This window comes from Pinus tabuliformis, chromosome X, assembly GCF_031772625.1.
Source record: "Pinus tabuliformis cultivar Carrire ecotype Pingquan chromosome X, CPIR1, whole genome shotgun sequence".
Classification (NCBI taxonomy): domain Eukaryota; kingdom Viridiplantae; phylum Streptophyta; class Pinopsida; order Pinales; family Pinaceae; genus Pinus; species Pinus tabuliformis.
Window position 1 is genome coordinate 1,676,622,999 of NC_142308.1, and position 16,127 is coordinate 1,676,639,125.

Sequence of the window (16,127 nt, forward strand, 5' to 3'; positions counted from 1 at the left end):
TTAAGGAACAACAACCGTTCCATTTAAGGAACATCAGTTTTGCGTGTGTTTTCTTTTTGCTATTCCTCTTAAGGAACAGCTACTATCCCTCTTAAGGAACAATAGCCATTCCATTTAAGGAACAAAAGTTTTGCGTGTATTTTCTTTTTGTTGTTCCTCTTAAGGAACAACTGTTGTCCCTCTTAAGGAACAACTGTTGTCCCTCTTAAGGAACAACAGCCATTCCATTTAAGGAACAACAGTTTTGCGTGTGTTTTCTTTTTGTTGTTCCTCTTAAGGAACAACGGTCGTTCCATTTAAGGAACAGCAGTTCCGTGTGTGTTTTCTTTGTGTTGTTCCATTTAAGGAATAACTATTGTTTCTCTTAAGGAACAATAGCGGTTCCATTTAAGGAACAGAAGTTTTGCAAAAATTTTCTTTTTTTTGTTCCATTTAAGAAACAATTGTTATCCCTCTTAAGGAACATCGGTCATTCCATTTAAGGAACAACATATTTGCATGTGTTATTCCTCTTAAGGAATGGCAGTCTCACGTGTTTGTATTTTTTCTGTTCCATTTAAGGAATAGTTGTTGCTCCTCTTAAGGAATAGCATCCATTCCATTTAAGGAACAAAAATCTCGCTTGTTTGCATTTTTTACTGTTCCATTTAAGGAACAGTTGTTGTTCCTCTTAAGGAACAGTTGTCGTTCCATTTAAGGAACAGCATTCTCGCGTGTATTTTCTTTTTATTGTTCCATTTAGGGAACAGTTGTTGTTCCTCTTAAGGAAAAGCAGCCATTCCATTTAAGGAACAGGAGTCTCGCGTGTATTTTCTTTTTTTTTTGTTCCATTTAAGGAACAACAGTTTCGCGTGCATTTATTTATGATGTTCCATTTAAGGAACAACTATTGTTCCCTCTAAGGAACATCAGCTGTTCCATTTAGGGAACAACAGTTCCATTTACATTTGTTTTGTTGTTCCATTTAAGGAACAGTTTTTGTTCCCTTTAAAGGAACAACAACTGTTCCATTTAAGGAACAGCAGTTTGAGATGCGAGTGCTTTACGTTGTTCCATTTAAAGAACAGTTGTTGTTCGTCCTAAGGAACAGCTATCGTTCCTTCCAAGGAACAACAGTTTCATCATGATTTGCTTGTTGTTGTTCCTTCTAAGGAATAGCAGTTTCGCTTTGGTTTGTTTTAATGTTGTTCCCCCGAAGGATCAACACTTCTACTTGCATACATTTTCCCTCTATTCCCCTTAAGGAATAGTTGTTGTTCCTCTTAAGGAACAATAGTTTCGTATGCAATTTTTCTCTTTATGTTGTTTCTCCTAAGGAACAACAGTTTTGTGTGTCATTTGTCTTTTTGTTGTTCCTCTTAAGGAACATTGGCGGTTCCTTTTAAGGAACAACACCTTTTTGTGTGCATTTTTTTTGTTGTTCTTCCTAAAGAACAACACTCTTTTTGAGAAGTTTTTCGTGTGAATATTGTTTCACTCTTCATGATCCTTTGAAGGAAAGAATACAAACATATATGCAAGGATACAAAATGTAAAAGTTACTGGAATAAGCAAATAAAAGAGAAATTATCATCTTTAATGAGATTGCTTTGTATTGATTAGAAATGGGGAGGACACAACTATCTATATCACTTTGTTGTCTTTATTTTCACTATAACTCAAATTGATTGATTACTTGTACCATGTTGGTTCTTCCCTAATTCTCATAATTCTCTTTGCTTATTATCATTGAATAAGAAGAAGGGCATATTTTCTTCTATTGATATGTTCAGACTTCTTCCACCATCCCTACCCTTAAGGAGTGTTGAGCCATCCTTTATATATAAATAGGAAGTGTTATATAAAAGAAAAGAAAAAAACAAGGAAACAATATATATATATATATATATATATATATATATATATAGATAGATAGATATGTTTACTAATAATTCTATGATTTGTCACATGGAAGATAGGGGGTCTCATTATGAGTCAGCCTACCATGATCATAAGGAAGCAGTGAAGTGGCATTCCCACTATGGCCACCACACCAGGGATATGATCCAATGGACACATCAGTAAAATAAAAAGTCCTTCGAATAGGAGTTCTCATCACGAGCCGGCCTACCCACCTTTCACTCCTTCCCAGTGAATGGCATTGTGATCCATCTGGTTACCAAGCCAGCACAATGGCCTCCATTTTGACATCACAAGGCACTTTCCTAAGTATACATAAAGGATCATGGTTCCAAAGGGTGAGAAAGCAACTCTATCAAGGTTATAAACACCTATGGGCAATAGAGCTCTGCTGATAGTATTGGAGTCATATTTTTCAACATCAATAGTAATTATAAACCCTTTTCTTCTTTCTTGATCTTCATTTCAAAAGAGATTATGTTCCCAATTCCTTTTGAACCTTTATGCATGAAATATCGTTTAAAAATCAATCATAACGGTTTAAGTGGAATAATGACCACATAGCATCTTACCTACATCAGATGTACTTCCCCTTTTCAAATCACTCCATGGAATCTCTATATTTATTCGTAATTCTCATGCTATGCATCAATTTCAGCAACTCGATATTTTTGTGATCTTGTCATAAATATGTACAGCTTGCCATTTTTACCATTGTACAATTGCCATCAGTACGTCGTTCCTCCATTTAACCAGTCGAAGGCGACCTATCATTTTTTAGGGGGGTGCGGGTGACTTCCAAAGCACTTTTGCATACGTGTCAGTCTTTTATTTGGTTGTACCGGGCTACATGATATCCCATAATAGAAAGTTTTTAACGATATCTATGTTAAAAAAAGTATTATCCTAATTTAACAACTTCTTGTTCCATTGTTGGCTCTGTGTATTGTTGTGTTACCTGTGTAAAGCTAACAGTGTTCAAAATTTAGACAAGATGGGAGGATGATCAGTACGCAGTGAGCCACAGATACTAGCTATTTCCGATGCCGCCCGAGCAATTCTTGTACGAGCCGGATGGGTCGTATATTTTACACGATTGCAGCAACCCAATGAAACCATGGCTATCGAATTTTTACAGAATTTGCAGGATGATCATTCTATAATAAGAGGAAGGCGAATAATAGTAACGGATGCAGTAATAGCTGAGGTTTCGGGATTCCCAACAGTTGGACCCATATGGACACATAAAAAATTGAGGCTACAAGACGCGATTGCCGCCTTTTGGGATGAGGGACAGAACTTGATTGTCAAAGGCAAAGGAGTTGAACCCGCATCTCTGGGAGAACCATGGACAGAGCTAGCTAGAATCGTTCAGAGCTATATCACATGCGACGGAAGAAAAGATGTGGTAAGATCACGCCACCTTAAATTATTAGCAGTTTTAAAACAGAAATGTTCTGTAAACTTTTCTGCATATTTGAAATTCTTGTTGCATGATGCTACTCAAAGCATAAGGAAATCCCGACATATAGAGATTGTTGTAAGTCATCATTGCTTAATTAGATTGATAGTAAGCTACAATCTAGCCAACAGCAAACTATTTGGGAAGAATTAGTATTTACTATAGAAGGGGGATTAGCCTTACCTGCCCCAAAATGGAAAAGGACTACCAACACAATAAATAGACCACAAAAACACAGATGATATGCCGATACAAGTCAAGGAATAGCTTAAAACCTTCTGGGTAGCAGCAGCCAACCCTTAGAATTATCTAGCCCTGAAAACGAGCAACCTTTACAGCTGGAAGGAAGAGATAACCTAGAGTCAGAACTTGAGGAGGAAACAGAGCATACTAGTGAAGAGGAGAGGGATGAAACAGAACCTCCCTTAACTCCCAGCACAAGTCCACCACAAGATTTACTTCATGATGTAGAATTGGCCCAAATTTTGACCAATATGAGTGAATATATATAGCCCGAAAGTCCGCTCAACCTCAATGTTTAAGCAGAACAATCGAAAGAAAACTCTACCCACAATAGGAGTATATAAGAAGAAATAATTGGTGAAGTAGAAACAGGGGCAGAAGTTGCTCAGGAGGAGGCGGACCAAATTAGGGATACCCCTCTGGAAGAACATAGTCAGGTCAATTTAAACACAGAAGATGTGGGTCGAATAGAGGAAATTGAAACCAGTCAAGAGAGAGACATAGTCGTTGAAGAGAAAAACCTAAATGAGCAACCAAGCTCACTAAGAGAAGAAACGGTTAGTGAAATAGTTGTTCCTCCTAGAAAGAAGAAAAGCAAAATTAAGAGGTTGAGAAAGGAATAGTAGAAGTTGTAGAACTTAGTGAAAAGACTTAGACAAAAGATAAGGACATTAAAAAGGGGAAAAATTTCAAGCAGAACCCCGAAAACGGTGAATGCAGCCATTCAGACTAAATTCCCTAATACAAAGGTTACTGGGACTCAAACCGAGCCCATATTCATTCAAATTGATAAGGAACAACATGCAATCGTTACAGAAGCGGCTACCCAAATAGAGAATGTACATTTTTGTAATGTAGTTGTTCAAATGGAGGCAATATCCTCCAACAATGCGGACACCCAGACAGATATCCAAGCCAAAGATGTTTTGATAAGTAGCGATCCTGGTATAACAAATCTTCAAGAGAATCTGGCACAGGCTCGGCTGACCATAGAAAGGCTTGAGGAAGAGACTATTCCCCAACAAAGGTACCAGGAATTACAGAGGTAATTGCAGGATATCAACATGTCGAAAAGCGAGGCCTTCGAGAAATGTCGGAGGGTAGAAGAAAGAACTGAGAAAATAAAGATCAGACTGGACGCAGTCATGCATCAAAGGGATATTCTCTGTTCCCTATACACAGATGTTTTAGCATGCAAGTCCCTTGCTAAGAACTATCCTTTATTTTTGTTAGAAAGGTATTTACAGTTAAAAATTAAGGTTGTCAGTGTAGGGAAATCCATAGAATTGAAAATTGTGGAAGATGTCATAAACTGTTGTAAACACCATGGAGTGAAAGTTAAATGATTACTCTGTGAGTTTTATTTGCATAATTATATATTGGAAGAAGAAATGGAGAAGAATCCTAATCCTTTTGTGGGGGATATACAATTTCAAGCCTTCATTTCATTTGTTGTTAACCAATTGAAATGGTTCAAAGCCCATAATACTTTTCAGAGGTAGGAAAATAGGTTGGACCTTTGGTTCAGGGGTGAACCGAAAAACCCACTACAAATGCTGGTCAAACACAAAAGTTTGATGTGAAAGGAAGGAGTAATCCAAGTATTGGGGCCCATACACAAAGAAATTGTCCAACAGGGGGTAGATTATTTTCTCTCTATCAAAGGCAACTCCTTGGTAACAGCTAAATTCAAATGGACAATTTCCAATCGTAATGCACAGGACAGAGAACCATTCAACTATAAAAACTTTAAATTGGCCACAAATCGCTTTGTTACTTATAGCAACCTCATCTTGAGGGAAGGGCCATATTGGCTAGGCTGTCGATTTCGTAGTCCTATTGTCTGGTATCCTACAGAAGACTATAAAGCTATATATGAATTACCTAAAGGATAGACATGACACATTTTTGAAACTTTGGCCAAGAATCATGGGTTCAGGCCACTTCATGACAATCCTTCTCCAGCCTATTCTTTGACTGCTTTGCACACAAACTACATGGTTTTCATGAGGGCATGAAAAAGGGTAAGCAAGGGAGTGTGTTGAGTCATGGAAAAGGTATGCATATATTATTTATTTTATTATCCTTTTCCTTAGTTATATCCCTTCTACACCCTAAAGTGTTAATATATCAAGAGATTATGGTAAAAATAAGGAAATTATCTATCATCACGATTTAGCTAACTATTATCACTCTTCATGCAGGAAAAGGACAAAATGGAACAACTGTTGTTCCCTAGCTAGGAAACAGCATACAGGCAACAAGCCAAGGATGGAGCATGCAGTTATGGATAAGAACAAAGAAGATCACAGCATCAGTGCAAAGACAGAGAGTTAGCCAAAAATGGAAGATTGAGCGAATCCCTTAGGATCTCTTGATCCTGAGGGATCGTTGTTACTATTTTACCCTTCTTATCGCTTGGCCATTATAAAAGGTAGCGATTGTAAAGAGAACAGGGATTGGAGATTATTCAGAAATTACTATTGTATTTTTACTTTGATCATCGACTCTCGTTGTTGAAACAGAGTACGAACTGGCTGTAACTATTTTGAAAATGATTAATATATAATACAGTTGTTGTTCCTTCTCTCATACTGAAGTAATCCGGCAGTGTTCACTGGCGGCTAAGGGCCCGGCCCTGGTGGATTCACTTGTTGTTCCTGTATCATTCTTTTACAATTTCTGTCATGTGATGGTTTGGTTTGATTTCCATTTATTGTAATCGCATCGCTTTGCTATTTCGTATTCTCAGAATTACTCTATTTTACATGTTGCAGAAGTATTGGTTCAAGTTGTTATTCAATTACCTGTTTCAGTATTTCTTTATTATTATTTCAGATTTAGTCATTTGAGTTCAGCATTCTATTTCCAATCTAGTAATTTAGTTCAGCGTGCTAGCTTTAGATTCTCCATTATAAAGAGCATTGACTACTGCTATCTACGCTCTCAGACCAAGATCCCTATTGTTCAGATTAGAAAATATGTTTGGAGCATTGATTAGTTAAAACAGAAACGAGTTACTGTTATTGTATTCTTGACTGATACTTGAATGAATGTTTGATTTTGTTTCATTAGCAAGTTAAGCCTTCTTTTAGTTGCAATTTGAGTTCGCCAGCAGCATCCATTTACTCTTATGTTTGAAAGCATTGTATTGCAATTTAGAAACATTACTCTTAAGTAAATAGCCACCACATATTGTGTACACTCTTGAAATAGAAAATCTTGCCCTGATTGATAACTAATGTGAAGATAATTAGGAGTTAAAAAGACACCTTTTATACCTTAACATTTTGGTGTCATTTGGGTTAGGTTTTCCTGTGCTCCTCCACACGACAAACCTATTGAGGCATGGAAAAGGTATGCATATATTATTTATTTTATTATCCTTTTCCTTAGTTATATCCCTTCTACACCCTAAAGTGTTAATATATCAAGGGATTATGGTAAAAATAAGGAAATTATCTATCATCACAATTTAGCTAACTATTATCACTCTTCATGCAGGAAAAGGACAAAATGGAACAACTGCTATTCCCTAGCCAGGAAACAGGGTACAAGCAGCAAGCCGAGGATGCAGCGCACAGTTATGGATAGCAACAAAGAAGATCACAGCATCAGCGCAAAGACAGAGAGTTAACTAAAGATGGAAGATTGAGTGAATCCCTCAGGATCTCTTGATCCTGAGGGATCGTTGTTACTATTTAACCCTTCTTACCGCTTGGCCATTATAAAAGGCAAAGATTGTAAAGAGAACAGGGATTGGAGATTATTCAGAAATTACTATTGTATTTTTACTTTGATCATCGACTCTCGTTGTTGAAAAGAGTAAGAACTGGCTGTAACTATTTTGAAAATGATTAATATATAATATAGTTTTTGTTCCTTCTCTCATACTGAAGTAATCCGGCGGTGTTCACTAGTGGCAAAGGGCCCGGCCCTGGTGGATTCATTTGTTGTTCCTGTATCATTCTTTTACAATTTCTGCCGTGTGATGGTTTGGTTTGATTTCCATTTATTGTAATCACATCACTTTGCTATTTCGTATTCTTAGAATTACTCTATTTTACATGATGCAGAAGTATTGGTTCAAGTCATTATTCGATTACCTGTTTCAGTATTTCTTTATTATTATTTCAGATTTAGTCATTTGAGTTCAGCATTCTATTTCCAATCTAGTAATTTAGTTCAGCGTGTTATCTTGAGATTCTCCACTGTAAAGAGCATTGACTACTATTGTCTACACTCTCAGACCAAGATCCCTGCTGTTCAGATTAGAAAATACGTTTGGAGCATTGATCAGTTAAAAGAGAAATGGGTTATTGTTATTGTATTCTTGACTGATACTTGAATGAATGTTTGATTTTTTTTCATTAGCAAGTTAAGCCTTCTTTTAATTGCAATTTGAGTTTGCTAGCAGCATTCATTTACTCTTATGTTTGAAAGCATTGTACTACAATTTAGAAACATTACTCTTAAGTAAATAGCCACCACATACTGTGTACACTCTTGAAATAGAAAATCTTGCCCGGATTGATAACTAATGTGAAGATAATTAGGAGTTAAAAAGACACCTTTTATACCTCAACAAAACCTATCAAGAAATATATATCATCTTGGGCAATGGCCATCTCATGGTCCCAAATCTAGAACACCTATTCGTGTTCATCCTAGCATTGAATAATCCAGCTCAAAAGGTCCTCCACCCTTTCATCAAGTCCAACTGATCATACTTCATCAAAAAACAGTGGTGCAATACAAGTATGCAAGCTGTCTCATTTCGCATCAGCAATTCTTGTCAGTCATGGGACTGTTCTCTCCATAGACTAGTCATAATCGCTCAAAACCTGCACAAATCAACCCAAAAATCAGTGAAAATGGGGCAAAAAAGTTGAATAAATCATTTCATGGGGTTTTAGGGTGCACCCTCATGTGCTAACTCCCCCCTAGTGACAAAGAGGGAGGATTAACGCCCTCCCCCGGGTTGTAAAGGGCGTGTAACAATCCCTACAAGCCTGGAAGGGGGCGTTAGGCGCAATAAATGATATAGGGCTCCCAATATCTCCAAAAATCCACCCCAAAAGTAGATCAAAAAGGTTGAATAATGAAATATCTAGGTTTTGGCATCTACCTTGGACTAACGAAACGTCAGAAGGTCACCCGAACCTCCCGCAATTGTCCATGGAAAATCTGCTCCTCTTTAGTTCCAAAACACTCTCACAGCTCTCAAAAGATGCAAATGGTGAAAGTGGAGGCTCAAGAACTCCTTATGGTCACTTTGGAGACATGACTTACCTTAATTTAAGTCATTAAAGTAGAAGTAGTCCATTTCCAATGATATTTATCATGCGCCATGACCCCATATTGGCAGAAATTGCTCATGTTTTGATGAAAGAACTTTCAGGATTGAACGACAGAAATGACCATGTTCGATTCTCAATGAGTGCTTTCTTTTATGGGATGTTTTCTCACTCTAAAACTAAAAAATCCCTGATTTTTTCATCATCGAGCTCGTTAAACACTTACGACGATGGTCTGAGCAACTCGTTTTCTCTCTTTTTCTAGCTCACTAAACTGAAAAAGATCGATTGAGCATTCCTTTTTGGGACTTTTTTCTCACTCATAGAACCAAAAAAACCTCAAGTTCCTTCTTCAAGCTTGTTAAAAACTTATGAAGAAGCTCTGAGAATTTTTTTTAGAAACTCTTCTCACTCGTTAAATTGAAAAAACCCCAAGTTTTTGTCATCGGGCTCATTAAAAACCTACGACAACAATATGAGCGCAGTTTTCGGGTAGAAGGCCCGAAGTTTGTATAAAGAAATGTAAAGTCTCTGCATTTTGTGGTCATGAAGCATGAAGATCTATAAATTAAAAATGGTTTCCGCCCTTAGTCTAGATATCTTGTGTTGATTTTGGAGATCCACCAATGGTCTGCGAACCATGGGATTGTATAAAAAGGGAAGTCTTAGAAAATTCTAAGGAAGTTTTGGGATTTCGGTAGTCATGAGTCATTGATGTAATAGGTTTGTGAGAGCTAAGAGAAAGAGTCTTAGCATAGGAGGAGGCTCTACAACTTAGTGCATAAAGGCTTAGGGTAGTACTCTGCAGTTGAGTGCGCGAACCCCTGTAGCTATGCGCGCAGGGTGGTTAGAGTTTGTATTGGAAATCTGAATCATCAATAAAAAGAAGTATTCTCAACTTACTATGTATTTTCCATCTATGTAAGCATTATTTTACTTCTATTATAAATGTTGCGATTATGCTATTTTGAATGCTAGGTTTAAGATATAATGTTAAGTTGATGCACGAAAATATATGTTTTTATCTGTTACACGAATGCAAGTAATAATATATGTTTACGCGAAGATAATCTTCATTGCATGGTAAAGTTGGCTGATACTTAAGATAATTTGGGAAACGACACAGTAACCTAGTTACAGAGGCATGTAAGTGCCTGAATCATCATCTAGGGTTTCATGAAGTACAATCGGATACCTTCACGGAGCTTCTGAAAGACGGAAGATGAAGTACATCGATAAGCCCTAAAGGCTTATCGATCTGCGCGAAGATAGGGATTAAGGTAGAAAACCGACATCACAACCATCTAAGGGTGTGGAAACTTGGTTCCTACATCCCCCCATACTGCTTCCAGTGAGACTTCGGCCACATTGCGCAAACTAATATCGAAAGGGCCAGTAGTGTAGGGATTTTCTTGGCTACCTAACGCTGAACCTGGGTCAAGGCCCATCAAGCCAACAAATGTTTTCATTGTCGGGAACAAGATCTGCATAACGAGATGTGTGATGTTGTATCATTGGAATCCAAATAAGAAAGAGATCAAAAGTTGGTTGGATAGAAATATCCACGAATTCATGGCGCAAGAGAACAAGAATCCACGATTGACGAAAGAACAGAGGTTAGACATATATCTGTACACATAAATACACGAAATCTTCCTATTTTCCTTCTCGGTTGAGTTATACGAGTGGATCACGAAGTTGGCAGACAACCAAGGAAGGTGGAGGCTTGACGGTCCGATTGTTTGGAAACTAGAGATAGAATGGAGATTGGAAGCCTCTAAAGAAAAAATCACGCGTGTTGTCGACCATTTTCTCGATCGCATCATAGGAGGATTTGTGACAGAGTTCGCGGCTGATACTTCTATTAGTTACAACAAAGCAGAGTGTCGCTTCTTTAAAGGACCGTGAGGTAAGTATTTGAAGTCACTAAATACTTGGATTAATAGGCTCTTGTATGAAGAGCAAGTCATGCGGTTACCTTGATGTTTGGAACTACATGAAGTGGAAGGTCTTTCAGGGATGGAGGAAGAAGAGGTCTTGAGTATAGCCTGTTGATTGAGCCTTTTCTGAGCGACGACGAAGGAGCAGTGTAGCCTTCTACCCTGAGCATTGTTTAGCTGATAAGACAAGGATTCTTGCAAATACCTACACTACCTCCATCCTCGTCCCATACATACACACTGCCTCCATCCTCACCCCCACCAGTCACACCATTGCCTACACCACCCCCACCTCCACCACTGTTCAACATGGCAAACTTCGTAAAGCTACCCATATTCAAGGGCGTAGGGAATGAAGATCCAGACCAGTTTTGGTTCATCGCGAAGGTTGTATGGGAAGCTTAGGGTAACATAGACAACCAAATGAAGAATGCAATGCTGGTTAGTGCTTTGCAGGACTATGTGCTAACGTGGTACATTCATTACAGTACTAATAACCCAACATCTACATTGGCAAATATCCAGGCTACGCTAAATATATAATTCAATAGACTTAAGTCTCCGTTATACAACAAAATGATCTCCTCATCAACTCAAAGGTAAAAGACATGATGAATGAAGCAAAGACCACAATTGTAGGCCTTGATTCCACACTAACGTTGGTTGCACACTAAAAACCTGCTTTATAAAGCTTGTTACCAAGCCTAAGGGAGCGTTAATGACCCCACTAACTCATGTTACTAGTGAAGGGGTAGCGTTAGTGAAACTAAGGGAAGTTCAATGGGTCAAGCCAACGAATTAACTCACAAATATTTAGATATTTATCCCTAAATTTGCTCAAGAAAAGCAAGGAAACATCCAAAATCAAGATATTTGGAGGATTTATAATCTAAGAAAAGAAGGCAAATGGGAATGAGCTAAAAAGCAGAGCAAGTTCATTGCTTTTTCCCTAGTGAACTCTAGGAGGAACTTGGAAACCCTAACTCGATTGCTATATAAGCAAAGTGAGGGTTATTGTGAAAAGGGTTAGAGCATTTGAAAGGATAGCCCACTAAGCTGTTGTGAACTTTCATACACTTGAAGAAGTGAGCTGAAAGAGAGAGAGAGAGAGAGAGAAGAAGAAGAAGGGGCAAGGGAAGACTGATACAATGGATGGTTCACTCTTCCATTATTAATACAAAACTACAGTTGTGTTCCCTACTCCATAGTGTCGGTAACATTGTTCATTGAGTTGTTCATTTCGATACTTGTTTAGATGAGTGGTTTAGTTGTATGCAAATAGATGTTCATTGTGCATTCTTATATTAGTTTTCAAGATTGTATGTTGTGATTGTGTTTTCCTTTCCTTTGTGTAGGAATTGATTTGGAGCCAACTTTGAGGGAGTTCTTCTTGGCTGCATAGCGATCTCCAAACAAATCTAGAAGGAGACTTGAGGTAATCCTCTTTCCATACTTTGTTAACTTATATTTGATAGATGAACATGTGTATAACTTGGTAGCTTCTGTAGATAATCTTACAGTCTATCAAAGGTCCCAGGAAGGCCTTTGAGGGTAGTTTTCATTCTCCATACACCATGCATTTTACCCCATAGCAGAATTGGCGACTCCGCTGGGGACTATACATCTAGTTCCTGGTTTACCCAGACTCTTCTTTCTTCTCTCTCCCTTCCAAGAGCTCCCTATTCTTCAACAATCATTTTTCTGATCGACCAAATATATTTCTGCATCCTACTAGTATACATTCATCCCAGAAACTGATCTTGGAAACCCTTGTTGTGAAAGATTTCCCACACTAACGCAGGTTACCAAGCTACACAGACCTTTATAAAGCACTGTGCCTATGTACAGGGAGCATTAGTGACCCTACTAACTCTCTGTAACCACTGTTATAGAGCATTAGTCTCCATTTGCCTTTATTTTCAATAGCATCTATGGACCAAAAGGGATGAAAAATCTTCTCATGGGTTGAAATAAGATCTGTAACTATATTATGTCAGCAAAATTGGTGTCCTAGAAATTTATTTTTGGGAAAAAGTTTTGGATTTTCTCTCTTAAAAAACATTTTTTTGAAAGAAATACTAATATTTTATATTCATCCTTCTGTTTAAATAGTTGTGAGTTGCTTCATTTTGGTTTTTAGTAGTTGTTAGGAAATATTGGAAAAGAATCTTTTGGTTATGAATGTGTTGAAAGACTATAGATGCATAGACGAAACTATGAATATGTGAAAAATATGAATATGTAGAATAAAGCTTGTTTGCATCAAATTGAAATTTTTTTTCAAAGCATTGTTTCTGCATGATTTATTGAGTCAAGAGTCTCACCATATTTCATACGTCAACACCCCTACCGAAGACAAATAATCAAGTACACATAAAATTTACATTAAAATCAATCAGTTACTCTTTTGAGCAAACCAACATTAGCAAGGCTAGAATCTTGGGATAAGCATGTGAGTGAACTGCCCAAGGTTGAAAACCAAAACTAGCATCGTTAACGAGAAAAAAAATCCTCATGCACTCATATTACCGGGGCCACTCCACTAACAATGGAGCAAAATACGAGACAACATCGGACTGTAATTGAAGGTAGCCAGCCTTCTCTTACAAATCCTTTGGGCATTCTATGTACTGGGGTCCCTTCGAGGATTTTAGAACTGATTTAGGGACTTAGGTATCCTGCCCACACAGCATGCTATCTATGACTATGCTCCCCCCCCCCCCCCGGTGATGTCTATGATCTGAGGTATCTCTAGTGGCCAAACTTAAAGGGACTTCACTAGGTGACTGGGACGGGCTATCCTGGTACCTAACACAGATGGACCTACTTTGTCTTCAGTTTTTTGGAGGGTGCTCGTCTTCACGAGAGTACTTGGCCCCTCAATCTGAGGTTCAAAAAAGCTCTAAAGTAACCGTAACTATACATCTGGCCATCCTTCTTTGTTATTCATTGAGATACTGGGTTTCATCTCCGATGATCAGTGCTTATCAGACGAGGTATTTTCCCTCTGTTTGCTGATTGATAGACTTAGTGTATTTTTTATATTAGGTACCTGAGCATTATCATTTTGAGACTTTAACAAACATCACGATAAAATTTATTGATAAAATTAACGGTCACCATGGCTACACCCAGCCCTCATCGTCACTCTAGACGATTGTTAGGACTTCCTCCATGCATTGTGGAGGATCCACCAAGCTCTAGTGAACCAGATTCCCCATATTTGGGGAATCAGTCTCCCGGATCTCACATGGGATCTATTTGGACAACTGACGATTCAAGTTTGCGGAAGGATTTCTTCCTCATTTTAACCCTCCGCTCACAAGTCAATTGGACCCACTCCTGATTCTAGTGGCACCAGTACTTCCTGCTTCGGTAGTTTGAACATTTCCATCTATCGAGTCGACGTCTAACGGGTTGTGGAACTTTAGGGACACTTTCGATCCTTCATCACTCCCCCAGTCGACAGTCTATACAACACCAGTAATGGAAAATCCTACTATCCCATTTGTCCCAGATACAACCACTCACATGACACCCTCTATGAGTGGAACCCAGCAGATGCCAGGTTCCACCCCTATGGTACCACACTACATACCTTCGACTAGTGCCACATATAGTTCTCCTTATAACAATCAATGTGGAACTATGGGCGCAGTTCTCGTTTACCAACAATATGGTCGGCCACCAATGTACAGTTCAAACCCCCATACTCATATACCTGGGGGGGTTCCCAATATGCACATGTCGATAGGGAATGTCACAGTTCCCCCTCCGTTCTCAGGCATGCATGGTCAGTCGCTAATTGACATGAGTGTACCCTCTGTCAATCAAGCCCAAATGGTCAGTTCTATGTCGGGCGAGAATCCACAATGGGTTCCCAACCAGTCCATGGGGGCACCCTACTCACATACTCAAATGAGTTAAGGGGGCACCGCTTATACTAGGGGCAATTTCATACCCCAATATCAAAATCCTCATGGAAATCCACTCTACAACACCATACCACAAAGTAACTACTACACCACACAACCCATGTACACTATGGGGAACCAAACAATGGGAGGAGCGCAAAGCTCCTCAAGTCATCCGTCATCACCATGGTCCGAGTCGAGGGCACCTAACTCTCTGCCTTTCTTGGCAATGTTGGATATACCTGACTTATACAAGCTAACAAACAACCCCATCTATCACAACTTACAATGGCCGCCGATCCCACATAAAATACCAATGGACATCCCAAAGTTCGATGGAAAACAAGGGGAGGATCCGGGCACCCACATCACCACCTACCATCTCTGGTGTGTTTCAAACTCTATGGTGGATGATAGTGTCCGGTTATGTCCTTTTCCCCGCACCCTCACTCGCAACACAAAGCAATGGTATATTGAGTTTCCACGCGTGTCAGTAAACACCTTTGACACTTTAGCGATGGAATTCCTAAAGCACTTCCAGTTACTAATCCGCTATGACACTGGGACAGAGCTCCTCACTTCATTTCGTCAGGATACTGCCACCCACATCTCTGATCATATTCATGAATGCAGACGTAGGCAGAGGTTAGTAAAAGCTCCCATCCCAGACTTTCTCTTAACAAATTGGTTCTGCAGGTCCTTACTTCCTCAAATCACTAGAGATGTTGCTCTAGGTGGTGCGGTCATAGAAGACCAATCCATACGTCATGCCCAGCACTTAGATCTGATATATTCACAGTCTAGGACTGTTTATGACATAATCCCCAATGCTCCTGGTAACCCCATTACTTCCACCACTCAGCACCCCAGAGTGCACACCAACGGGATTGTCGACACAACCTCTGGGGCTACTGTAAAACAACTCAGTGGTTCCATTACCAAGCTGGCAGTAGATCCCTCTACCAATACGACTGATCTTCCTGTGACTATGATAAACTCTGTGAAGTCTACACCAAAATCCAGTGGTAAGAATAAGAAGAATAAGAAAAAGACCATTCCTTCTAAAGAGCAATCACCAAAGCAACCCAACCCAAAACAGAAGGCCACTACGCCTACTGACGAGGACAAGGATAAAACCACCAGATATCCATGCAAACTCTGTGCTAAAGACCACACGACTTGGCGTTGTCTGCGGCTTCAGGAATGCATAGAATACCTTGCCAAAAGGGATTCTAGTAAGGCCCCTGCTGTCCTTAGAAATCCTTTTCCCACTCAACAGCAACAAAATCTTATTGCAAACCAACCGCAACCCCCGCAAGGGGGCAACGATGGTTCGCAACATCCTTCAGCTAGTGAAGGATATTCTACCATT